This window comes from Octodon degus, unplaced genomic scaffold (genome assembly GCF_000260255.1).
Source record: "Octodon degus isolate 3935 unplaced genomic scaffold, OctDeg1.0 scaffold01077, whole genome shotgun sequence".
Lineage (NCBI taxonomy): Eukaryota > Metazoa > Chordata > Mammalia > Rodentia > Octodontidae > Octodon > Octodon degus.
The window spans coordinates 8,520-10,554 of NW_004525653.1; the positions used below are offsets into that span (position 1 = coordinate 8,520).

Below are 2,035 nucleotides of genomic sequence, written 5' to 3' on the forward strand. Positions count from 1 at the left end.
AAAACTTCTTTTCAGTGCAAATTGAAACATCACTGAGATCCCCTTTCACCCCAAAATGAATGAAATTCATCAAAAAAATCAACCAATAACAAATGCTTGTGGGGCTATGGGGGAAAAGGGAACACTTCTTCACTGTTTTTGGGAGTGCAGACTGGTGCCACTTCTGTGGAAATCAGTGTGGAGATTCCTCAGAAAGCTAGTGTTAGATGTCCCATTTGACCCAGCTATTCTCCTGCTGGGTATCTTCCCAGAATTAAAAACATCGTACTACAGTGATATATGCGCATTCACATTTATAGATTATTTATCCACTGTTTCAACTTGTCATTGGTAAATCCTAGGAACTACCCAAATGCCCATCAATCAAGGAATGGATAAAAAAAAGTGCTCTTTTTATACAATGGAGTATTACTCAGCCATGAAATATGATAAACTTGAGGCTTTTATAGGTAAATGGCCCCAACTTGAGGGCATACTCATTAGTGAAGGTACTGGTTGATACACTGTGTCAACTTGAGAAGTTTAGAAGTTTAATTAAGTGACTCAGTAGAGAGCCAGGGTTCTTAAGAGCTGGGTATGGACACTGTGTGAGCTCTACACCCCCACCCCAAGGTATCGGGCTTATGATATAAGGAGGGGAGAGACTGGCTAGAGGCTGCACTTGCTGTCCTTCTCTTTGCTCTTCGCTGTTTTCTGCTGCCATGAACTGCTGTTCTCTGCCATGTGCCATTCTGCCTGGCAGTCAGCCAAGTATAAACTAAAAACTTGAGCTAAATAAACCTTTCCTTCCTTCATTTTGGGTGTTGGATATTTTGTCCCAGCAATGAATGAAAAGGAACAGAGACAGTAAAATAAATTAGACTCACACGTGAAAACATTGTATTGTTTCCTTGGTGGGAGAAACTGAAAAAGTAAATTAAGTCTAAAATGCATAATAGAAAAAAATTGTATAATAGATACTATAAAACGGGAAGAAATTGTTAAAAAGGAAAAAGGAACGAGGATAGGAAAAAGGGGAGTTTTTTGATTATAGATTTGTTTTCTTGATATAATTCTGCTTAGATTTGCTATTTATTCTTGATTCAACTTTGATAAGTTGTGTGTTTCTAGGAATGAGTTCATATTTATACAGGCTCCCTCATATTCGCACATACAACTGATTGTAGTATTCTTTTATAATCATCCCCCCAACAGGGAGTTTCATCTCAGTTTCATGATGCGTGTTTTTTATTTTCCTAGTAAATCTAGTTAAATGTTTTTCAATCATGGATGCAGTCAAAGATCTTACGTTTAATTTAAGATTTTGCTGTTTAAAAAAGTTTTTCTATTTCATTTGTTTTCTTTCTCTTTTCTTTTTCTTTTTTTTTTTCAGTTCTGTAACTTTATTTCAAAGTTAGTTCTCATCCACAATCAATGGAGATTTTTGAACGTGGTAACAGGGACGTAGGTTACCAAGGCACAAAGCTTGTTTGGTGGATCTTCATCCTCATTCTGCTTCCTGGACAACTGTACTTGGATACGATAAGGAGCATTCCTTATTCCTTTGGCCCAGACAGTTTTGTTGAGTCTAGTGTCAATGCACACGCCTGGAGTCCCCATTTCCTTCATGGCAAACTTCCGCATCTCCTTAAGTCCCTGAGGGACCCGCTTCCTGAAGCCCACTTTGTGGATGTGCTTGTGAATGTTGACTGCGTATTCGCAGGTCACCACCTCATTGACCACAGAACGGCCCTTCTTGCCGCTCTTCTTTGCAGGAGCCATTCTGCCGGGCCCAAGTTGGAAAGTTCATTTGTTTTCTATCTAATTTTTATTATTTCTTTCTCCTGCTAGGTTTAGGTCTCATTGGCTTTCCCTGCATGTTTCTTGAAGAGTAAAATGGGCTCGACCTCTGCATGCTGTGGAGCAGGTGGTCTCTGTCCCATGAAGAAGGCTGGATGGAAGCGGGACACCCCTACCTGTCAGCTGCCTTGGCCAGGAACTCGTTCTCAGCATCAGGGAGCAAGAAGCATTATGAAAAATGTGAATGTATTCTTGA

General features: G+C 39.9%; 1 pseudogene; it reads right to left on the bottom strand.

The window, feature by feature from the left end:
- Nucleotides 1-1,410: 1,410 nt before the first annotated feature.
- On the bottom strand, nt 1,411-1,761 carry LOC101582464 (annotated as a pseudogene).
- Nucleotides 1,762-2,035: the final 274 nt, after the last annotated feature.